Raw genomic sequence first — 25,639 nt, 5'->3', positions numbered from 1 at the left:
CAGATCATTTGTATTAGTATCCGAGAAACATGGTAAGGAATTTAATGAGTCACCCTAATAAGTATAAATTGTAATGCCTCAATGGAATGCTCAAACCACATAGCGTATACTTCAAAAGGATTAGTCAATAATACAATTATAGCACATTTAAAACCTTATAAAGAGCAAGAACTTTTCATTCCTAAACAATGTGGGAACTCATTTATCACACAAATAATTCAATCAAGCTACATGAATAGAAGAAAAATCATTCATATCCTTCATTAAGTATAATCCTATATTACAAGTTTCTTTAAAATATGGGATCACTACTAGAAAATACACTTTAACCAGCGTTTTTTGAATTGTTACAAATAAAGACGTTGCAAATGGTTATTATTTGCAGCGTTTTTCACATCACTGTCAATATTTTACACTAAAGTGAGGTTTCCATAAAACGGTGCCATGAACTGTTTCATTGTAGCGAATTTGTGATATTTTACGACGAGAAAAATGCCGCAATAAATAAAAAGCAGTTGCGACGTAAGTAAATGACAGGATTGTCATTTTAATGGCAAATTACCTTTAGTATTTGTATACGAGGGCGGCAAAACCCAACAAAAACAAAACTTTTCCCCCTCGATTTTGGTTTCAGTACACTCCCAAAAACCCCCTCATTTTCATCTGCTTCATCGATTTCCGGCTACTTGCAACTGAATCCACCTCACTACGTTGCCATACGGCTTCCCTTATCCACAGAAAACCAGCCCTAGTAGCATCGTCCACCCATTTGGAAATCCATGCAAGCTAGACCCTTCGAATGGGAATCATACGATAAAGCCAGCCATTAGCGCCAAAAATCTCCTCCCCTTTTGGGTCCAAAATCTGGACTTTGTGTTATTTGGTAAGCCTCTATTTCGAGATCAACCACGCCCCGTTTCCTGCTAAGAGAGAGTTTCCCATGTAGCCTCCCCGTCCTCTCCTTCACTCGCTTCTCACCAATTTCGAGTCCCTTTTGCTTTTTCCATCCAAATACAGAACCCGACAATTTGTTGTTGGGCAGAGAATTGGAGGTGGAGATCCTCGCGATTCCTTGGCAATTCTCACGCATGCACCACGGGTATCTCCTCCCAACTCCCCAATTTTTGATAAAATGCTAGTACAAATTTACAGCGAATTGTTTTCTTTAGGTTTTCGTAACAGGACATATAGAGATGGATTTTCTTTGTTGCATGTTGTCAAAAACTAGATTGTGTTAACTTTACCCTCGATTATTCTTTTTCTTCTATAAAGCAACATTGTAGAAAACACTTATTTGCCAAAAAATTAACACTGCCTACTACACATGTTAAGAGAATTGATCAGCCCCTTAGCATGGCCTTCCTTGCCAAGATGGATTTATGACTATTATATCTTTATTATTATTCATGGTAAATAAATTGAATATAAAACATAGGTTTATATTCAGTTTAATTAATTATATAGAAATGAGATGGAGTATTATATATCTTGTCATTATAAATTATTCCCAAGGTAAGATACGATTTCTTAATATTTATTCAAATGTACATATATATTCAAATCTCTTGATTATAACTCACAAATATCTCTTTATATGCATATAAATTATGATTATAATCTGATCTAAGAGCATAATCTTGAATTGGGAATTAGGAAATACCCACTCATATTCCAACTACACTTTATCCAGCGTTATTTGAATTGCTATAAATAAAATTGCTGCAAATGGTTATTATTTGCAGCGATTTTCACATTGCTCAATGCTAGCTGTTTTTCATTCACCTCTCTTCAATATTCGTAAAATTGGTTTTCTAAACTCTCATATTGATTAAATGGTTCATACGTGCCAGGAGCCAAAAATATATAAGAAATATTTGTGTCATTGGTGAGGACAAAAAAGCTACTGTAGTTGAGAAGTAGAATCATGAATTTGATTGCACGCATATTATTCATGTGGCAAGATCTGAGTGAATACAGATTATGATGTTGATTTCTGACTTTATATTCCTGTGTTGTCATGTCTGTCTGCTATCCACTTCATCCCTCATTTCTAGTTACAAAGTATGCTTTCATTAAAATCTTGGTGGTATGGCAAAGAGGTCTCTTTTGTATTTTTGCTTAGGAAGATCATTTACTGTGATTCCAATGCGTATTAAGCGAGTAGCATTTACTATTTTTACTCTTTTTGTGATATCTATATATATATATATATATATATTTCTTTAGATCATTGGAATGTGTGGGGTAATTTAATTATGAATGTACAGTTTTTTATAGTTTCCTTTGTCAACACTCTGGTACCTCATTTGGTTCCAACATTGGTCTGGAGATTTTGGCTATTTTGCATGTTCCTCACTAGTTTTTCTATTTGCTGCACTATTTAGGTGAATTAATTATATCTTAAGAGTTATATATACATATATATTTTCTAATATGAAGTATAGCTTGGGTATAGTTCATCTCTAGTTTGTTGAAGTATGTTGCTGCAGTTTAGAGATAAAATAAAATGGTATGTTGCTGCAGTAAAAAATAAATTGATGTTTCCATGTTGCTACAGTTTTACAGATAAGAGACAATCAACAGGATCTCATCTTTTTTGCATTACATATCTCCATAGTCCTAATATAATTGCATTACATAACGAAGTCCATATCTCATATTTTAGCTCCCTCCTTTCACTTTGCTGGTGACTTTAGAGAAGTTTAATCATTTTGGGAGGAAGCTGTCATTACTAGATTTCACATAGGGCGGTATTTTGATTTGCTTTTGCTTGATAATAAAAATGAGCTCCAACTGATAGTTTGATGTTGAACATTTCCTTTTATGAGTTGTTAGACAAGTATGAGTATTGACAATGGTTTTTTATTTTCTTAGTCTTCCTCTGGTTTTCTTGTTATTCTTCCTCTGGTTTTCTTCTTTTTCTCCATTTTATTTGCTTCTTCCCCTTCTATTTTCCTTCCATTTTTGTTCTCATCAGGCCCTATTTGCTCATTATTTGATAATGATTATTAACGTAACTTATTTTCTTCTTATTATTTTCTTAGTCTACTTAAACCATGTTATTTGCTTCTTCTTATTAGTCTTCCTCTGATGACAGGGTATTTTGATGCTACAAAACCATACCTCTATTTTCTAAATGAATGGCATTTCAGATCTAGACTTGTTCGGCATATATGGATCATTGGAACCTTATATTCCTGAAACTAGTTTGGTTTGTATTATTGTAGTCTCTACATTTGTAAAAAGAATTATAAGAAAGGGCCACTTGGAATTTTAGATGTTTAACTGGTTTTGTGTTAGTTTAGCAAGTGCTGCATGTGCTAGATATATTCCGCCATATATATATATATTTGTTTCATTGGTCTGATTTGCTTGTTTCCTTGTTGGGATTATAGTGTTTATTGTACTATTTTCTTCTTCTCTTTCTAATCTACTCTGCTTCATGTATTTGTAATGCATTGTAACCGATTTTGGCATGCCTGAATATTAATTCCCATACCAGGTTTAGCAATCTTCTCCACTCATCACATCCTTAATTAACACTAAAGCATCACCTTCATAACACGTTATGCTAAAACCCAAGTCTAAGCATGTTTGGTGTGCCTTTCTGTTAATTAAACCCTAACCTAGACCCTCCCTTTCCGTCCACTTCGCACTCTTCTTTTCCTTCCCCCTTCTATACTCACACAAGAAGCTATTTGGCAAAGCTTTTCCAGGTGAATTCCTTTGATTGGCATTATATGCCAACTTGAAAAGGAATTACATGCTAATTGACCATGGGCCTGACTTTCCTATGCATGCATTGCAAGGTGTTTGAAGCTATCAAAGGATCAAAGCTGTAAAAATCACAATGGAAACACACACATGCACTGCTTACAATTTTTATTGGCTGGATGAAAAGAACAACAAGGGAGATTGAGCATAATGCATTGGTGCTTTTGCTGTACTATTCCCTTCTAAAAGGGGCATGCCTCCTTGGAAGTCAATTAACCAAAAGGTGGAATGAACACTTGCAACACAACCGTATGATAAGACTTGCTTTCTTGGTTAATCATGACTGAAAAACTGTTTAAGGTTGCTTAAATCCAGCTATCACAACTCCATAACACAAATTTTACAAGCATTGCATAATAAGTCTTTAAATATCCTAAAGGATTTTTGATAGGTTTGAAAACATGCACACAGGACAGCCTCTGAAAAATCCTCATTATATGACTACACACCTAGAATTAAAATCATGCCCAAAACAGACATGCAGTAAAGGCCTTAATATCTAAACCTTTCGTCTAAGCACCTCCAAAGATGTCTACAAGGCCTTCTCTTCTATTCCGATTTGCTTATACAATTTATCTATGATCTAATATTGGCTGCAACTAAGTACTATTGTCAGTTACATGAGGTTTATCACTTGTTTATGCTTTAATGATCTACCAAAATATGTGTATATAGTCTGGAAATTTTTAATTAGATCTTACCGCAAGTATCAATCATGAAGAGTTTGATATTAGTTTATATATATATATATATATTACAGGCAGACAAGTAGAAAAATGTGTAACCCACAATATATTTGGTGTAATGTTGTTGGTGTATCCATTATTTTGGTTTCCAATTACATATATATAATATGCAGAGGCCATGAACCAAAGATATAATATGTGCATAATGTGCTTTTTCTATATTACAAGATTGTTTCATGTACTGAATAAATTATTTATGTTCCAAACAGCTGGATCTTTGTTTGCACAATACTGAAGGGGATCTATCCATTTGTATAGTCGCAAGGGTGCAATGAAGTTGTGGATGTTCCAGCCACCAATGTTTCATCACAATATGAACTGGGTGCATCTGAACCTCTTGACTATTGTGTGTTTATTGAGAGATTACATCGGAGAAAATATCCATATGTATGCTTGTAAGATATATTAGCTGCTTCGATTTATAGTACTTAGTTGCCTTTCATTAATGGACCATTGATCCAGTGTATAGATTACTAAAAGAATCAATACAATGTTGTATTGGATGATTGAATATATTTATATTATTAAAAAATGGAATGATTGTTAAATACCGAGTATTTGGATGAAGGCAATTTTTGGTTTATCATACATATGATGTATTGTAGTATTTGAGATTATTGTGAGTGAGTTGGAGCAGGATATGAATTAGGAACTCAAGAGAAATTGATATTTGTGTAAAATAAAAGACTATTTGTGGCGACTTTTAATCGCCACAAATAGTCTTTGAACATGTCATTTTTTTTTCCAGCGAATGTAGTACGCCGATAATGTCAAGTATGCATATTTCCTCGTTGGTTTTCACAGCATTTCAAAACGCTGAAAAAATTATTATTTTCAGCAAATTTTTAAATGCTGGAAATAATAATAACCTATATGCAGTGTTTTAAAAAATGGCTGCAAATAATGAACACTATTTGCAACGAAATTTATATTATTTCTGACAATTTTATGTCGTTGCAAATACTTTTCTCAGTGATTTACAACTAAATTGGAACAATAATTGTGGCGATTTTTTTTGCTATTTACAGCGTGGAAAATTGCTGTAAATAACTGAATATTTATAGCGATTTTTGGCTTTCGCTGGATTTATTTATAAGTGAGTAGACAAATACGACTATAAGTGAGAATAAATTATTGCAGCGATTTTGGGGGTCTTTTACAGTAATTTTTGACGCTGAGAAAGGCCAATTTTCTTGTAGTGGATATATAATGCACTCAACAACTTATGCTCATGATATTCAATAAGGAAAATGATAGGGTTACAACTTTCTTACTACCTATTTACTACTCTTTTTATACTTGATTTTTTAAAATTTTTTATTTTACTTAATGATTAAGAAAGTAATTATTAATAAAATTATATATTTTTTTAGTTTTTTCTTAATGATTAAAGATGATAAAAAAAAATGCTTAAAAGAAAATGATAAACAAAATAAGAAACTTCTGATCCTTTATAAGTAGTAAATAGGTAGTAATTATTACCCTATCACTAGGGCAATACATTTAAAATGCAGGTCTGATTGGACCCCTTTTCCGACCCGACTAGTAGTAATTAACTAGCTTGAAATAAAATCGATTGCTGCATTCCACTTTCGATACACTTCCGTTAAAAAAGGTTCGAAATCGGGTAATTATCCGATGTCCGACCATAATGAGCATGACCTTTTGTTAAAAACAATTCCAGTGATTCCCGATACTTGACTATGAAGACATAGACGATGTTGTGCTTCGGTACTGCCCCCAGGTGATTCCATTGATGAAGTCGAGGAAGTTGTGGGTCACTGGGTTTATACTTTAGTAGAGTTCCAGTGCTCGAGTATGAAGACGTAGACGATTAAGATGATGTGCTTCAGTGCTTCCCCAAGTGATTCCATCGATGAAGTCGAGGAAGTTGTGGGTCACTGGGTTTATACTTTAGTAGAGTTCCAGTGCTCGAGTATGAAGATGTAGAAAATTATGATGATGTGCTTCGGTGCTTCCCCATGTGATTCCATCGATGAAGTCAAGGAAGTGGTGGGTCATTGGGTTTAGATAATGCCCAGTGGTTTAAATGAATTGAATTAAATAAAATAATGCTCAGTTAGCTGAAATTTTCCTTCTTTTATTTCTTGGTTTATTGATGTCTTTTCTTTTTTGCTATTGAGTTCTATGTATATGTATATGTTTGTATATATATATATATATATATATTAAAAATAAATAAATATTTTTTATTTTTTAAATTGGGCTGGGCCGGAATACCTGTTTCTTCCGAAATATTTTGGGTCGGGTAATCAGGTAAAACGGCTAATCGGCTAGCAGGAAATTTCAAGATTCGGGGTCGGGTTTGAATCAACAAGCTTCGGGTCCGGTCAAGTCAAACGAACAGGCCTACCTATCACTACCCTATTCAATATACTAATGCAATAATGTAAGATTCTATGTCTCATGTGAGGACTCATCCCATATGAGAACTTATGCTGTTACTTCGTCACATGTGAGGACTTTGTAGTGTTAAGCTATGCCTGCCCGTATCGTATGAGGATTTGTCTCATCAAATTATGTCCTAAGGACTTGTCTCACGTGAGTACTAGTTGTGATTAATTAAATCATGTTTGTCCCATGTGAGGAATTATCCCATGTGTGGATCCATATCATTTATATTATGCCCCCACTTCCTTGTGAGGACTTATCTCGTTACCTAGGGTACCAGCATTCACCGTATCTATCATAGAGCATCATCAATAAGTGGATAAGGAAAACCTTGTGAATGGATTTAGAGAAAGCACTTGATAAAATTGAGGTGTAATTGAGCACCCGAATTATGTGTTCGGCTGAAGTTGTCAATTATAGCACGGTACTATGGACTATTTTCCCATTGACAGAAAAATTGATGCCATTAACAAGGAATATAATCTGTAGGGCCCAGAATTTTTTTTAATATATTTTGAGATAATAAAAAAAATAAAAAATTGCAATCCGGAGGTGCTTGCCCTGCTATAATTGCTTGCAAGCTAGGGCGAGCAACCTTACTTATTTCTTACTTGTTTCATTGCTCACCTTGAGGCTAGCATTCTCAAAGATTTTCATTAGTGCTCACCTCTCACAACCTTACCAATTCTATCCATACTAAGGGTAAATCCTCTTAAATCCCCTCCTTCAATAGACAGATCTTCCATAGGAAAATTTAGGTACTTAGGTGTAGGGGTAGGTATTACTAAGGGAGGAGCAATGGGCGAACAATATAATTCCACTATTAGAAGATTGGAAGGAAACTAGGGGTTTCTCGACACATCTTGCCATTGTCCATTCAATGTCCTAGGACATGTGATCGCTCAGGAGTAAACTCCCATATCTCTATTTGGTAGCTGTATATGGTTATCAACAAGAATAATGAAAGGAATGGGTGAGTTCAACAACTCAATAAGTGAAGTCAGTGCAAGTGATATGAACAAATAAGTAGATTATCGTGAACAAATTATAATGAGCAATTTATTGAAGTAGATGTGTATTAATCCAAATGAAAATTCATCCAAGATTACAACAATTATTCATCCAAAATAACGGAGCCATAAAAGGATGTCATCAATATAATCTAGTATTTATCAATCAGCTTGATGGGCACCATAGTGGACCGAGTCTTAAATATTCCTTGCAAGTTCTAGATGGATCAATCGCAAGGTCAAGACCTAAGAAGATCAAGGAAGCAATGTAAAGATTGGTGAAATCTACTTGGGACGAGTTTGTAAATTTATCTAGCAAGATTCCAACATTTAAGATGAGTTTTAAAGAATGTGAACTAGTTTTAATCTATGTGATACAAGCTATGGATGGGGGCGGCATGACTTAGGGTTTCTTATTTGGTCCTATTGTTATGTTTATGTGTTTGAAGGCTTTAGACATATTTAATTCATTAAAAGGACTTATATTATTATCTATAAGAGTTAGTCTAGATTATTTGGACTGAGGATGTTCGGCCTAGCGTTTCTTGGATTATTATCATATGTTTATTTGAGCCGACCTAGGGTTTGTGGGAAGGTCATATTCGGCTAGCTAGGGTTTCTTTTGGGAATGCCTTATTTCGGCTAGGGTTTATTAGGAAAAGGGTATTTAAATACATATAGCCACATATTGAGAGTTAGATTATTGAATGAATTATTTTTAGAGAGAATTTCAGATTTCTCCGCTTATTCTTGAATGAACTAAGAACTTATCAAAGGCAAAAAACTTTGTGGCGTTTTCACCAAATCTAGGTTCTTGAAACAAGATTTCAACAGGTCTAGATCTCCTTGACTTAATTTATTGGATTTCTTGGGTGAGTTTCCAATTGAATTGTGGGTTCAAAGGATTTCAATCCTACGGATTCACATCATTTGGTATTCAAAGCTCGATTTCCAAATCATGTCTTATTCTATCTTTTATTCTTGCATCTTTAAGTATGTTCTAAGGTTGTCATGGTTAGAGTTTCCGTGTTCTAGGGTTTTGTCTTAGGTGTGTTAGTTTTTCTTTCATGATCTGTGTTTCCCTTATACTTCCTTGTTAATTTTGTGTATTTGAATTCCAGATTTGTAATTCCCAAATCTAAAATCTTTGCTTTAATTTCCAAATCTATAATATTTGCTTTAATTTCTAGATCTATAATCTTTGCTTTTATTTCTTCTATTTCCGTCTCTTGTTGTTGAAATCAGATCAATTTTTTTTCAAAAATTACAATTAAGGTTGCTACCTAGTTAAAAAAAACAAAATGCAGCATTTTCAAAGATTGCTACATAGTTAAAACAAAACTGAAAGAAACAAATTTTGGATTAGTTATTTGAAATACTTTACAATCTGAAAATTAAGTGATTTGTTGTTGATTGATCATTATCTTTAAAGGGGCCGAATACATCATTCTAATTTGTATCTTATTTTTCTAATTGCTCTTTTCTTCAGACAAATTCCTTTCGATTCATATCATTTTATTCCTTTCTTGTTTCTCGGATCTATTGCTGGTTGGAATAGTACAAGGTTGTTTTTTGATTTAATTCAACTAGTTTTTAAAGAACTTGGAGGGAAAAAGTGGTGAGGTAAAATGCAAGAGGGTGTGAGACTAATATCAAGAAAAAACCAATTTAAGAATGAAACACGAGTGGAGTGCCAATATTTGAGTGTAAACACATAAGGGAGTGTGTGAGGTTTTATCACTGACATTTTTTGTTGTGCAACACATTAAGATGTCCCATAAGAGTGACTCAACACCAAGGGAGGAGGTGGATAACTCATTTTTTGTATTGCAAACCATGCAACAACAGTTTGAACGGTTCAATTTGGTGTTGAAGAGGTGAGAGATAGGATGGATCTTGAAGATGCAGTGATTAGAAATCTGTAAGGTGGGCGAGATAGGAGGAGATGTGATCCTAGCATTAAAAATGAGTAGGAGAATGAAGAAGATGGTGAGAGTGAGGAAGACATAACATATGAAGTTGGGAGGGGTAGAATGGACAGACCTAAAAGAGGTAGAAGTGGAAGAGGATTTAGGAGAAATTCAAGGGGTCGAGATAGGGTAGATTGGAACCTTGGGAGCATCACAATGAAAATACCATCTTTTCAAGATAGAAATGACCCTGAAACCTATTTAGAGTAGGAGAAGAAAATAAAGTTGATTTTTTATTGTCACAATTATTCAGAGGAGAAGAATGTGAAGTTGGCGGTAATTGAGTTCGCTGATTATGCAATTATTTGGTAGTATCAATTAGTGACCAATAGGAGGAGGAATCATAAGAGGCCTGTAGAAGCATGGGGTGGGTTGAAAGCTCTCATGAGGCGAAGATTTGTACCTAGCCACTCCTATAGAGACCTCTACCAAAAATTACAAAACCTTACACATGGGTCTAAGAGTGTAGAGGATTATCATAAGGAGATGGAGGTGGCTATGATTCGGACTAATGTAGAGGATCGAGAGGCCACTATGGCCATATTTTTATGTGGTTTGAATAGGCATATAGTCAATGTAGTTGAATTGCAACATTATGTAGAGGTAGAAGACATGGTACACATAGCTATGAAGGTGGAGAGGCAGTTACAGAGAAAGGGGACAACAATGTGTACTTCAGTTTCTAACACTCATTGGATACCAGAGTAGGATAGAAATAATCAAGTTGCAGCAAAATGGAAGTTTGAACCACCTAAGGGAAAAGATAAGGGAACTAGCAATAACAAACCCAAGGTAGAATTCCAACCTTCAAGGAATAAAGATATTAAATGTTTTAAATATTTGGGTTCAGGACACATTGCATCTCCATATCCAAATAAGCAGGTGATGATTATGCATGATAATGATGTGATGATTGAGAGAGTGAGGATGATAGTGATGAGATACTCAAGTTGGTTGATGCTAGTGATAATGATAGAGTGGAATACCCCATAGAAGGTGAGTCTCTTATTGCCAAGCATGCTCTCAATACACAAATTAAGGTAGGTGATACGGAGCAGCAAAGAGATAACATATTTCATGTTAGATGTTATGTAAACAACAAGGTTTGTAGTATGATTATTGATTAGGGAAGTTGCACCAATGTAGCTAGTACCACCCTAGTTGAGCTTACCTTTACTGAAGCATCCTAGATCTTATAAGTTGCAGTGGTTGAATGAATGTGGGGAGGTCAATATCAATAAGCAGGTTTTAATGGCTTTTACCATTAGAAGGTATATTGATGAGGTGCTTTGTGATGTAGTGCCTATGCATACTAGCCATATTTTGTTGAGAAAGCCATAGCAATATGATAGCAGAAGTGATTCATGACTGGTTCAAGAACATGTATAGCTTTGTAAAGGATGGCAAAACAATTAAGCTTACTCCTTTAACTCAAAAATAGCTCCATGAGGACCAATTGAAACTGAAAAGTGAGATTGAGCCAAAAAGAAAAAGTGAAAGTGAGTTTGAGTAAAAAAGAAAGAGTGAGGCCAAAACACAAGCTGAGAGACAAATGAGAGGAAAAAAAATGAGGGTAAGGCTGAAATCTCAAGAGAAAAAAAGAGTGTAAAAGAAAACAGAAAGGTGGCTGAGAGTAAAGAAAAGAAAGTGGAGCCACGAGGAAAAAAAAAGAAAGAAAGAGAGCCTGTAGAAAGAAAATGAGTGACAAAATGAGTTTTATTTAAAAGAGAGTGATGTTAAGAGGGCCTTTCTTAGTAGATCGCCCTATGATTTGTCTTATTTATAAAGAATCTTATCTTAATCTTGATGAAACTAACAAATATCTTCCTAATTTGGACATTTCTTTGTTGCAGGGATATGAAGTCATGTTTTCTAGCGATGTGTTTAGTAGATTGCCACCTATTAGAGGAATAGAGTATCGAATTGATTTTGTGTCAGGTGCGAAAATTCCTAATCGACCAGCGTATAGGAATAATCTGGAGGAGACAACATTGGAGACTTGGCACCATTACCATTGGCCGAAAGAATTTGTCATACATACCGACTATGAGTCCTTAAAGTACTTGAAGGAACAAAGTAAGTTGAATAGAAGACATGCCAAGTGTGTAGAATTAATTGAGACATTTTTTTATGTAATCAAACACAAACAAGGTAAGGAAAATATTGTGGCTTATGCATTATCAAGAAGATATGCCCTTATCTCTACTTTAGATGTAAAGTTATTGGAATTAGAATATGTTAAGGAATTATATGCTAATGATGATGACTTTACTAGTGTGTATGGAGCATGTGAGAAGGCAGTATTTGGTAAATTCTATAGACTAGATGCGTACTTGTTTAGAAATAATAGACTTTGTATGCCTAATAGTTCTATGTGTGAGTTGCTTGTGCATGAAGCACATAGAGGTGATTTAATGTGTCATTTTGGTGTAAGGAAGACTTTAGATGCATTGCATGAATATTTTTGAGAGTATTGTTTGTCATTCATTGGGTTTGCATAAATATCAGACTATTCATTCTACTACTTATTTTCCCTTTGAAATTGTTTATGACTTTAATCTACTTACTCCTTTAGATTTGATACATTTACCTATTAATGAAATGAGTAGCTTAGATGGACAAAAGAAGGCCGAGTTAATGAAGTCATTTCATGAGAGGGTACCACTTCAAATTGCACAGAAGAATGAAAAGTTTGTTTTCCAAGCCAATAAAGGGCGAAGGCATGTCACCTTTGAAATATGATATTGGGTTTGAGTTCACATGCGTAAAGGAAGATTCCCAGTCAACAAAAGAATTAAATTGCATCCTCGAGGATATGGACATTTTTAAATTCTTGAGAAAATTAACGATAATACTTATAAAGTAGATCTTCCCAGTGAATACAATGTCTCTGCTACAGTCAATGTTTCTGATCTTTCTCCTTTTGATGTAGGTGACGATTTGAGGTCAAATCCTTTTGAGGAGAATGGGAATGATGGGTACCATGGTGGACTGAGTCTTAAAGATCCATTGCAAGTTTCAGATGGACCAATTACAAGGCCAAGAGCTAAGAAGATCAAAAAAGCAATACAAGGATTTGTGCAATCCACTTAGGATAAGTTTGCAAATTCATCTAGCAAGACCCAAGCATTCAATATGGGCTTGAAAGAAGGCAAACCAGTTTTGATCAATGCGATACAAGCTATGGAAGGGGATAACATGACTTAGGGTTTCTTATTTATTTGGGCCTATTGTTTATGTGTATGCAATTGAAGGCTTTGGACCTATTTAATTCATTAAAATGACTTATATTATTAGCTATAAGAGTTAGTTTGGATTATTTGGGCTAAGGATGTTTGGCTTGGGTTTTTTAGATTATTATCATATGTTTATTTGGGCCGGCCTCGGGTTTGTGGGATGACCAAATTTGGCCAACTAGGGTTTCTTTGGGGAAGCCTTATTTCAGTTAGGATTTATTGGAGTAAGGATATTTAAACACATCTAGCTGCATATTGAGAGTTAGATTATTGAATGAATTATTTTTAGAGAGAATTTCAGATTTCTCCACTTGTTCTTGAATGAACTAATAAATTATCAAAGCCAAAAACTTTTGTGGCGTTCTCACCAAATCTAGGTTCTTGAACTAAGATTTCAACAAGTCTAGATCATTAGATCTAGGTTCTTTAAACAATATTTAAACGGGTCTAGATCTCCTTGACTTGATTTATTGACTTTCTTGAGTGAGTTTCCAATTGGATTATGGGTTCAAGAGATTTCAATCCCAGGGTTCACAAACTTTTAGTTTATTTCAATTTTCACATTTATGGTTATCCATTATTTTTTGTTCACAATATCCTATAAACACAAATAGTTTTATCCCCTAAGTGGGTTGTGCACCCTTTACTCCCCTTCATTCTCAGGGTTGTTCTTACACGGAACTTAGTGACCTCTTGCTACATGGTATGCATCCCCAAGGCCTACATCCACACCATTGTGCAATGACAACCACACCATTATGTGTATTGCACTATCCAAAATCATATCTAGTATCAATCTTAGGTCCAAAACATTTCTAGTTAAATCTTTTAATTATATTTATTTGACCAATCCCTATCTCCAAAATTCCATTAGTATGATATAGAGATATATTTAGAGAAGTTTGTGTGCAAGCATATAGCTTGAAATAGAGACATCCTAGACGCAGTGTCTTTATAGGCACAATATGAGTGAGGGGAGCAGGGATACAAGCTTGTCAGCTTTAACCATTTTTCAATCACTTCAAGTTTTAGCAATTAGAAGCTATAATGACAAAAGTAATTAACATCACAAAACAATTAAAATTTCCACATTCAGTTTTGAATCTAAAACCAAGAATCAACAAGAAGTGGCTAGTCAAAATCATAATAATAAAACATATAATAAATAAATAATTTGTGGGCTTGTTCATAAGATTAGCAAATATCCCACTTACCTTTGATTAGTAAAAATTCTAGCGGTTATTTGGGTGGGATTTTATTTATTTTCCTTCTTTTTTCTCCTCCCCCACAATCCTTTTAGAATCTCTCCCAATGCCCCCTACATTCCCGCCATTTCTAACTTCACAGTTCTATTTTGAATCTTGCCCAACGCCCACCTAGCACTTACATCATCCTTTTTCTTGCTTTCTCCCTCGACTTTATCTTTTTTACCATGATTCTGACATTGATAGCATGCTTCCGGCGTGGGTATCTCGCTTGGTCTTTATCTTCGTGAATGATCTTAGAGAGATACGGTTAGTTGAGTTTCCAAGTTGGGCACGACACCTTCCTAGGCTTTATCTTCAAGCTTGTGCGGTGCATGTTACATGAATCCCACGTGACTCCACCATTACCTACTAACTATCTTTCCTCGCCAACCACATACATACACACACACACACACACATGTATATACTCCCACACGTACCCAAGATCATCGATATTGTCATAGATCATTTTTTTTTTTTAGAAACAACGTATAATTTTTAATAAATATTGATCAAAGAAGAGCAAGAATACAAAATGGACTCTTCTCCATCTGAATACAATCCATCTCTAATTCCAAGGCACTCTTGGTTAAACAATGAGCCACATTATTAACTTCCCTTCTAACATGCTTAACATCCCACATCCAAAACAATAAAAGACAATTTTTCACATTTGTTATTATCATCTCTACACAACTCCAAGAGGTATCCTGTTGTGTGATACTATTAATCACTTGAAGAGAGTCACTTTCCAAAATAATCATTCTCAGACTCAGTTCTCTACCAAAAACAGTTGCTTGAAGAGCTCCAAAGGATTTAGCTAGTAATGGATCATAGCAGAATTCACGTTGCATTCTTTTTGTAGCCAAAACATTACCCTCTCGATCTCTTACTGCCAATGCCAACTTCACCAAAGGATGTACTTAGTGTTGCATCCCAATTAATTTTAAAGAAATCATCCATAGGAGGTTCCCATCTGCTTGCCACATTTTCCCCACCTTCACTTGGTCTAACAGTAGTTATTAGCACTTCTTTGAATTCCTGCAACAGATTTTTGCTTGCAGCATCAATGAGTTTAGGTGAGAAAACTTGTCCTCAAATACAAAGTTATTCATTCTCTACCTAAGTTTCCTTGCAACCAACACCACCTCTTCCATTTGCTCATCCTCAAATGTTTCATACATACCTGCAAAAAGATCCTTGAAGCAATCTGCTAAGAGACTACTCTTCTGTATATTATTGGAACTTAGACTTTATACATCCTTTGTTGTTGTACACTCCCAAAGAGCATAGATAGTATTTTCCTCTTCCTTCAAAAATATTGGGCAATTTGGTGATTTCACTACTTACCTTTTGAAGAGGTTTAAGTTTTTAGGTAATTCCTCTAAGTATGATCTCCATAGAAAGACTTTTGTTGCATTAGGAATTTTTAATTTCCAAACTTTGTGCCATACATCTTTCTTACTGCTTGAACTTGACGATTGTCCTCTAGCTCGATCCAATATCTCTACTTGTAGGTGATATGCATTTTTTACAATGAATTGTACACTTGTTGTGCATTTCTAGATTAGCAATTTCTAATATGATAGAAATCCTCTTTATAATAGCAATTTCATCATAGGAGAATATTTCATCAATCGAACTACATTCCACTTCTTAGGTTTGGGTCAATTATGACTCAATTGATTCTTCTTCATTAAATACATGGACAACACTTTGAACTTAGTATGTTCTAGGTTGAGGTATCCACTTGTCCTTCCAGATTTTAACATTTTCACCATTGCCAATCATCCACATAGATCTTTCTTCCACTAGTTGCCTAGTTGCCATAATACTTCTCCAAATATAGGATGGTCTAGATCCAACTTTTTCTTGGAATAATGTAGTTGTTGGAAAGTATTTTAATTTGAGTACTTTTGATGCAAGTGAATCAAGCCTTTGAATCAACCTCCACCCTTGCTTGGACAGCATCACCAAGTTAAAAATCTCCAAATCTTGAAATCCTAACCCTCCAACAATTTTTACCTTCCCCAATTGACTCCATGAGACCCAATGGATTCTATTTTCATCTTGTTGTTGTTCCCACCAATAATGACACATAATTTTATTTCTTTCCTTGAGAAGAACTTTGGGAAGCTTGAATACACCCATGTTATAAGTAGGCAAGGCTTGAACTTCTGATTTTAGCATAATCTCTTTACCTGCTTGTGATAAAAACTTTCTCGTCCAGTTGCTTATTCTACTCCTTACTCTTTCCAGTATGCTTCTAAATGATTTGACTCAAGGATGAAAAAGATCTCACTCTTGCAATACTCATAATTATATCCTTTGACTCCACTATTGTTGGTGCTAAAATGGATAGATGTTTTGTATTTATTCAATCTTTGTCCAGAAGCTCTTACATATGTGTCAACTATTGCAATCAATTGGCTGCACTCTATAGAAATTATCTTGCAAAAAAGTAAACTGTCATCTACAAAAAATAGGCGATTAATGCAAAGTTGGTATCTAGCTATTGGAATCCTAGTTATTAATACAGTAACTTTAGTTTTATTGAGTAAATTTCTTAATGCTTCTTTTCAAAAAATGAAAAGGTAGGGTGAGAAGGGTCACCTTGCCTTATTCGTCTTGTTGGCTTAAAGGGACACTTAGGATAGCCATTAATGAGTAGAGAATAGGAAACTGATTTAATACGGTTCATTATAAGGTGAATCCATCTTCCATTGAATCCGATTTGAACCATTACAGATTTAAAAAAAAAAAAAAAAATCTCAATCTACCTTGTCATAAGCCTTACTCATATTTAACTTCATTGCCATAAATCCTGATTTCCCAAGATTGTTGTTGTTCATTGAATGCATAGCTTCATAAGCAACCACTACATTGTCCATAATTAACCTTCTAGGAATAAATGCACTTTGTGTGGGAGATATAACAGCAGGAAGGATTTTCTTCAATTAGTTTGCCAACACCTTAGAAATAATCTTGTAAATTGCAGTCTGAGACCTTCTTGGGGTTTTTAACCTTTGGGATTAAGGCTATATAAGTTTCATTTATGTGGCCAAGATCACTATTTGAATTTAGAACTTCGAGCACAGCTTCACACACATCTTGACCAACAATATCCCAATGGTCTTGATAAAATGCTACAGGGATACCATTTGGTCCAGGTGAACTCAATTTGGAAAATAGAATCCGTCATTTCCAGAGCAGTGAAGTCCTTAGTCAAATGGGAATTCATTTTCTGAGTGACCTGTGTTTGCATAGAACTAATGCAACTTTCAATATTTTCTGGTCTAGTAGTGGTAACTAATTTCTAATATAAGTTATTGAATAGATTACTAACCTCCTCAAGAGAAGTGGCTACAGATCCATTCTCCCTCTCTATGGTGTGAATAGCATTTGACTTCCTCCTTTGGTTTGCACACATATGATAGAATTTGGTATTTTTGCCTCCATCTTTAAGCTAGTTCTGCTTTGCCTTTTGTTTCCATCTAATATGATCTTCTTAAAGCAAATCATCAACTTTCCTCTGCAATTCCTTTATTCTTCCTGAGTGTTCACCTATGTTACTGTTTTGCAGCTATGCTATTTGGTTGAGTTGTTCATTTATTGCCCCTTACTATAGTTAAGTGTTTCTTTACTCTATATCCTCAGAGAAGTTTACATTTTTCCAACCTTGCAAATACATTCATCATTTTATTTGTTAATCTCAAACGTGAATTTCATTCTGCTTTAACAATTTTGTAGCAGTCCTCCCTTTCAGACCAGCTAGCTTCATATCTGAACAGTTTCCTTTTACTTCTCCCTACTTCCATTCCCTTTCCCATAAAGATAAGTAATGGACTATTATCTAAAGTTTGAGCAAACAATACTCTAATTGTTGTGATTTCAAAAAGTATAGTCCAATTCATGTTTCCAAAAGCCCTATCCAGCCTCTCTTTTGTAAACATATTATCTTCTTTGTTATTACTCCATGTGAACTTAGACCCCAGAAACCAAGGTCACTTAATTCACAGTCTTCTACAGCTTCTTGAAACCTTTTCATTTGAATATAAGGTCTACTAACATATCCATACTTCTCACTAAAGTGCAAAACTTCATTAGAATCCCTTATACACATCCAAGCTTTCTCACTAGAGCCTAAGTCTCTCTTCTTTAGTAGTAACTGGATTCTCATAAAATCCAATTAACATGAATTCCTTCCCAACGTCCATGTGATTAACAATAAGAAAAATGTGGTATTGTGAATATATGTCTAAGCAAGCTGATATATTACTGTGCCATAGAAATGCTAACCCTCCTCCACTTAGACCTCTACTATTTACCACAAAGCTGTAATCAAAACCTAGTTGTTTCCTCACTGTCTCCAACTTATTTCTTTGACACTTTGTTTTCATGAGGAAAACAAATTTTGGGCTCTTTGACTTCACCAATGACTGAAATTCTCGAATTGTCCGAGGTTCCCAAGACCCTGACAATTCCAACTCAAACAAATCATGGTTGCTGGTGGGGCTGCTACTAACATATTAAGATCTTCAATTGCTCTTTTCCCCCTCTTCTTTTTTTGATTGTCTAAGGCCATGTTTGTATAACTAGAGTTTCCTTAGGTGATTTATCCATGTTACTTTTAGCTCTTCTTTTCCAACTAGCAAATTTTTTCCTAGAAACAAATCATTTTTTAATGATAGAGACATTCTGCTTTAAACTACTTATAGGATTATCACCCATCACTTTTGTATGTTGATAAGTATGAGGTTCCTTTGTGTGTTCAGAGTCTTAGTAGCATGCATTCTCTTGAAAACCTATTAACCCATCTTTCCTTGCCTTATCAGTCTCATTTTTTTCTCAATTTCAGTTATTATATTGCCATTTATTGGAGAATTCAACTCAGTGATAGAGTTTTTCACCAACAACTCCTTATTTCTCGAGGATGTAACACAATTTTCTAGTGATTTTATAGAACTAATTAAAAATCCAATCTTCTCCTATATTTTCTTGATTTCCTCTTAGTTGTCAGGTTTTGGTGTCTGTGAGGACTCTTCCCTTCCTACATCTTCCTTATGGTACCCTTCATCAAAGTTCCTTTATTGCCGATCAGAGAATGTAGCCTGATCCTTGATTCAGAGCCATTATAAGTTGAAGGTATGTAGTGCTCTCAACCATGCACCATAATGTGCCTGAGTACTCTTTGTGAATTGAGCACAATTGGAGAACTTAGGACAACTCTTAGCTTTGTGCTTTATAATACCACAGTGAAAACAAAAAATTGGGAGGTTTTCATATTTGAAGGGAATCCACCATAGTTTTCCACCAATTTTCACTTGCCTGCCCCTTGCCAAAGGCTTTGTAATGTCCATCGTACTCTGACTTGAAGACACTTACCCCATCCACATCCCTTACCATCAAAATCCACCATAAACACTCTGCTTATCATCAATCCAATATGTTCACCCACTTTTTTTGTCATCACTGCTAATGGTAGGTTATGACACTGAATCCAGAATATTCTTCAGTGTGGAAGTCAATTTCTTTTGGAGGGGAATTCAAGAAAAAAAAGATTGTCCTACTTCTTTAAACTTGTCCAGCCATCCTGTTACCATACTTTTAATGTGGTTGAACGAAAAGCTTCCATGTTAACAGTTTTCTCAACAGCCACATAAGCCATCAAACATAGCCTTCCTCGAACTTGTGCCTTAGCCAAAATTTCCTCTGGTGGTATTAACTTTGTAATCTCTTTTTCAGTGAGAGAGAACCCTTCCAACAGCCTGCTCAATTCATCTTCCATCCTTCCTCTTCATACTTGAAATAGTCTAAGAGACCAAGCCTTTGCACTTAGCAGAGATAAATGTCACCCTTCTATAGAAAGAGAGGACTCTAATATTCGTTTCCTATCATAGATCAATTAAATGGTGTCATTTCTTATTTAAAAGAAATATAGGGATAATGAATTTGCATATGCTTTGAATTCCTTAAAAAAAAAAAAAATTGTATTTGAACTGGAAATAGAACTTGTAGTCCGTGATTCATGAGAAGTGTATTAACTCATTGGAATAAACAATTTGATGAAAATATTGATGATGATCAGATAGTGAAATCAGCTAAAGTAGTATTTAGAATTAATTATTTTGTATATATAGTAGACCTAGCACTTTCTTGGCTTAGTAGAAACTTTGTAAATTTTTCAACGTATGAAGTTGTATTTGGATTTTTATTTAATTTTAGAAATTTAAGAGCTTTAAATGATGATGATTGTAGAAAAAATATATTGCGTGCTCTTGAACATTTTCTAAAATATGATTTATATTTAGGGGTGAGAACGGTCTGGGGGATGGTTCGGTAGTGTTCGATCCAAGCCTTTTTCTTTTAAAAAAAAAAAAAGAAAATTGTTTAATAAATTATTTTTATGTAAAATACTAAATTAAAATTAAGTGACTTATTAAATGAAAATTACATAATAAATTGTGCAATTATTAATATATACTAGTATTATATATTGTAGTTATACATTAAAGAATATAATAATACATTGATATAAATATATATAGTTATAGACTTAGTACCAATACTATAACTAATAACTATACTAGTAATATTACTAATATACCATATATTAGTGATAAATTGGTAATATTGTATTAAAAAATACTTTATGTAGTCATAGTGATTTAATACTAACATATTAATTTAACTATACTAATACTATTATAAATTTATACATATACAATAATTTATACTGTAACTCTTATAATATGTTAATATAATAATATATACTAGTACTATATATTATAGTTATACGCATTCATGAATATAATATTTATGTAATATTGTGATATATTAACAATTAATTATATACAATTATTTATATAAATAATAAAATCTAACTTTTTTTTTTAATTTTCATTCGATTCAGTTTAGGTTGAAAAACCCTAGGATCAGGACTGGACTAAATGAATTCAGTCTTATAAAAATTAAACCAGACTGGACTAGACCAGACCCAATTCAGTTCTGTCCCTTCGGTTTCCAGCCAAATCTCACCCTTATTTATATTCTTATATTTATGGTCTTGAATTGTTTTAAGAATTGGAAGTGTTAAAAGAAGTTTTCAAATAGGAGATAATATGTGGATTGAGATACTAAATTAAATAAATAAATAAAAGTTAGACTCTTTTCCACATTGTATATTGCTTATGGAATAATATAAAATCTGCTGCGATATGTATGGCAGCATGATTATCGCAATAGAGATCAGTTGGAAAAGAAACTGAGATGTGCAAGTCCTGTAAAATGTAAGAGAGCCATTACAGGTCACAAGAAGTAGTTTCCATGGCTCGATACTTGGCTTCAGCAGAGGAGTGAGAGACCACAGTTTGCTTCTTTGAATGCCATGAGATCAATGAGGAGCCAAGGAAGATACAAAAGCCTGTGATGGAGTGGCGAGAATTGGGGCAGGAGGCCCAATCTGAGTTAGTATATCCTCGGAGATGAAAGGAGGAGCTAGAGGGAAAAAGTAGTCCCTGACCAAGTGCATTCTTGAGGTAGTGAAGAACCTAGTAAGCTGCATGTTGATTTGAGGAAGTAGGACAAGTCATAAATTGACTTAAAACATGGACATCGTAGCTTATATCTGCGCAAGTTATTGTGAGATAAATTAATCGACCAATCAAATGTCGATAAGGGAGAGGATCCGAGAGAGGCTATCCATCGTCCAATCGAAACTTCAAATTTTGTTCCATTGGCAGCTTGAGTGGTCGAGTACCAAGAACACCAGCATCAGATAATATATCAAGAGTATACTTCCGTTTGGAAGAATGAGCTACTTCAATTCCAAGGAAATAGGGAAGATGACCAAGACATTTAATTCAAACATGCTCACTGAGAAATGATTGAAGAGCAGTAATGGAGTCCATGTTTGAGCTGGCCATAATGATGTCATCAACATAGACGAGAAGTGCAGTGAAAGAGCCATTTTGTAGCCGAGTAAAGAGGCTGTGATTAGCCTTAGATTGCTAGGATCAGGCCTAAGAAAACTTGGAATACCATTGTCGCGGGGCTTGTTTTAAGCCATAAAGACTCTTGTGTAAGCGGCACACTTGATTTGGGGATCCTTTGAAATAACCAAGGGGTTTGCGCATAAAAACTTCTTCTTCTAAGTTGCCATGGAGGAAGGAATTTTTAACATCAAATTGCCTAAGAAACCAACCTTTGATAGAGGTAGCTGCTAACAAAGTCACAACAGTAACAAGTTTTGCTACCAAGGCAAAGGTTTCATTGTAGTCAAGTCCTTCTTGCTATGTAAAGCCTTTGGCGACAAGACATGCTTTGTACTGCTCAATGCTCCCATTAGAATTATACTTGACTTTAAAAATCCATTTGGAGCCAATGGTATGCTTACCAGGTGGTAAATCAATAAGTGACCAAGTGTGATTGACTACAAGGGCAGATATTTCAGAATTCATAGCCTCACACCAATGAGGATACTTGACAGCTTCTCCATAAGATGTGGGTTCAGGTTTTGCAGAAAAAGTAGAAATAAAAGCTTGATAAGATGAATAAATTTTATGAAAGGAAATAGAAGAAGAGGGGGGAAATGGTTCACCTGAGTTGCAGGGCCTTGCTATGGACAGAGATGAGGAGGCAACATTGTTACGCGTCTCTGACACTGAGTTAAGCTGCATTGTTTGAGAAAGAGGAGGGACCATTGGTGAAGAGCATTTAAAGTCACTTAAATGAGGGGAGGGCGATGAGAGCGAGTAGACCTATGAACTGAAGGAGGAGGGGGTGTTGTGGATATGTCAATGAGAGGTGAAGCAGGTATATGAGTGGTTGTGTGTTGCTGAGTGGGTTGAGAGTTTGCGGTATTGAGTCTAGATTAGGTAATTGAAAATTGGGGAAAAAGGAAGAAGGAGAGGGAGTGGATGATGTGGGAAGTAAAGATGGAGTTTGCAAAGGAAATAGAGTTTCATGGAAGATTACTTCCCTTGAAATGAAAATTTTATGGGTGTTGAAGTCAAGTAGTCGATACCCTTTCACACCAAAAGGATAACCAATAAAGGCACAACGTCAACTATGGGGATCGACTTTATGACAATGGTGGGAGGTGGTGGAAGCAAAGGCAAGAGACCCGAAGACACAAAGATGTGAGTAGGAGGGACGTTTATTGAATAAGACTTCATAAGGAGTCTTGTTCTGAAGAAGAGAGGTGGGAATATGATTTATTAAGTAGGTGGTTGTAAGAACACAAGCATATCAGAATTCTAATGGTGTGACGCCCCCAAATCCCCACGTACGGACACGGGAAAATTGAGACGTCCGGATGGTGACAACACGGGTCACCACCCTATCGACGATGCCAAGTGTGTGCAAGACAAATGTGCACGAAGAAACACGCAGCGGATAGCAAAGACATATAACTAAGTACCAGAATTTTTCTTAGTTTAATACAAAGCGGTTCAAACATACATAATAAAATATTACAAACTACAAATATAGTTTCAAAGCCAATTAAAAGCATAGACTCCAACTCAGAACTCCGGCGGAGCCGCATCCTCGGGCTCAGCCTCCTCCTCCTTTTCGATCTCTGCATCAAAATCTACGGTACCAAAAATGGTACCACAGGTAAGTAAAATCCAAATACCACTAGATAAAAACATATTATAACTCAAATAATATGCATGAAAGAATGCAACGCACATGTCCCATAAAATCATAATTTTTTCACGCACGCCAAAAACCCATTTGGCCCAAAAACATAACCATTAAAACCATTCATCACCATTATCCTAGATAATGGCCCAAAACCGCTACCACCATTTTCCCAGAAAATGGATCAAAAACCTCAACACATCCTCGCCATTATCTCAGATAATGGCTCAAACCACCATTTTCCTAGAAAATGGATCAAAAGCCTCGAAACCACACCTCGTCATTTTCCCAGAAAATGGCCCACATACGAAAACCATAAAAACGATCCAATTATGCATGCACCATGATCTCCCCTAGGGCTCATCCGCACACCCTGGCTCTATGCCATACCGCAGGTAACGACTACCTGGCCAGGCCATCCTCTAGTCCCTGCCACTCTAGGGACCACGGAGTCGACACGACAACGTTACTGTATCGTGCGATCCGGTCGTCGCCCTGCGATAACCCAGGGGATGTCATTCAGTATTATCCACTCCCGAGTGATCAGAGGAGCTCCATTGAGATAATAACCCATCTTGGCTTGGGCTCGTAAGACTCACACACCCGAAACCATTTATGCCAACAAAACATGATTTTCTCACTTAAAATCAAATGCGCATAAATGCAATATAAATGCAACTTCAAGGCATAAAACAACCAACAAATCCAAATCAATACATCAAGCAACTCCGTCCTCAATCCATCCAACCCCCGAACTCCTCAAACACAGTCCGGAATCAGCCAACCAACAACAAATAATTATTGTAGGAGCAAAATATATTTAAATCTAAAAGTAGGGTTTGAAAAATACTTACAGCACTATATGGTATTTTTTGAAAGCTCGCGGCGTTGCAAACGGCGGAAGAAAAGCAACGTAACAGTATAATTTACACTGTGGCCGTGGGTAATAAATTACCCATTTTCGAATGGGGACAAACCAAGGCTCGGGATTGATAAGGAATGGTCTAGGGATATTTATGAAGTTAAAGGAAACGAGTTTTGGCCGTGGGTGGGGTGGAAATGGCGGTCGAAGGCCAAAAAGGGGCAGAACGGAGTTGAGCTCGTAGGAGCTGCTCTGGCAACGGATCGAGGTCGGAAATGGGTGGTTTAGGTCGGCAAGAGGTAGGGAAAGAAGCTGTGAAGAGATGGTGGCCGGAGGTGGTGCGACGACGCCGGAATCGGTGAAAAACCGTATGGCTTGGAGGAGCTTGTGGTGGCTAACGGTGGCTTGGATGGAGGTGAAACTTGGTGAGGATGTTCATCAGTGAGAGGGAAAGAAAACTAGGTGGGTGGTGTAGGCCACACCACCGGCGAGTGGCGGTTCTAGGCTGCAAAAGCAACCGGCGACAGGGAAGAAAAATAGTCAGGTGTCGTGACTTCCAGGGGCTCGTGGCGGCTAACGGCTTGTCCGATGGCTCTGAAAATTGGTGGGGATGAACTCTGGTGGGAGGGGAAGAGAATGGTGGGGGTGGTGTACAACACAGCCACCAGAAGGCGGCGCAATGGGCAGCCGAAGTGGCAGCAACGGTAAGGGGAAAAAGAAGGGGCAGCACGCGGGAG

The 25,639-nt window shown here is 35.8% G+C and overlaps 1 long non-coding RNA gene across 1 annotated transcript; it reads left to right on the top strand.

The window, feature by feature from the left end:
* The first annotated feature begins 431 nt into the window (after positions 1 to 431).
* Positions 432 to 5,068, top strand: LOC122275198. The gene is made up of 2 exons (XR_006228498.1): positions 432 to 1,099; positions 4,730 to 5,068. It is a non-coding gene; the product is annotated as an uncharacterized LOC122275198 (long non-coding RNA).
* The last annotated feature ends 20,571 nt before the right edge of the window (positions 5,069 to 25,639 follow it).

The sequence above is a fragment of the Carya illinoinensis genome, chromosome 9 (assembly GCF_018687715.1).
Source record: "Carya illinoinensis cultivar Pawnee chromosome 9, C.illinoinensisPawnee_v1, whole genome shotgun sequence".
NCBI classification, from domain to species: Eukaryota; Viridiplantae; Streptophyta; class Magnoliopsida; order Fagales; family Juglandaceae; genus Carya; species Carya illinoinensis.
The sequence above is the reverse complement of the archived record's forward strand: the minus strand, read 5'-3'. Positions and strand labels throughout refer to the sequence as shown.